The sequence below is a fragment of the Ursus americanus genome, chromosome 23 (genome assembly GCF_024610735.1).
Source record: "Ursus americanus isolate L20-20 chromosome 23, mUrsAme1.1.p, whole genome shotgun sequence".
Classification (NCBI taxonomy): Eukaryota; Metazoa; Chordata; class Mammalia; order Carnivora; family Ursidae; genus Ursus; species Ursus americanus.
In genome coordinates this window covers 14610359-14610669 of record NC_142149.1, presented here as the reverse complement: position 1 = coordinate 14610669, position 311 = coordinate 14610359, and positions in this window count along the sequence as shown.

Here is a 311-nt window from a genome sequence, read left to right as displayed (position 1 = left end):
AGCTCCGCCTCGCCCCGCCCCGGCTCCTCCGCGGCGCGGGTAAGGAAGCTCCGTTCCACGCCCCCCTCCCCCCGCTCCCAGGGCGGGGCGGGGCGGCTCCCCAGCGCGTCCCGCGTGGTGTCGGGTGCGCGGGGCCCCTGCGGCAGTCTCCAGGCAACGGCCGCGCGGAGAGCGCTTCCTCGGTTCTGAGTTAGCGCGGCCCGCGCAGCGCGTTCCTGAGGGAGGGCATGCAGGCTCTAACAGAAGGGGTCCTTTTCCCTGAGTGTGTGGAAGCCGAAGGCTTAGCCTGTCGTCGGTGGGGCCTGCGGGGT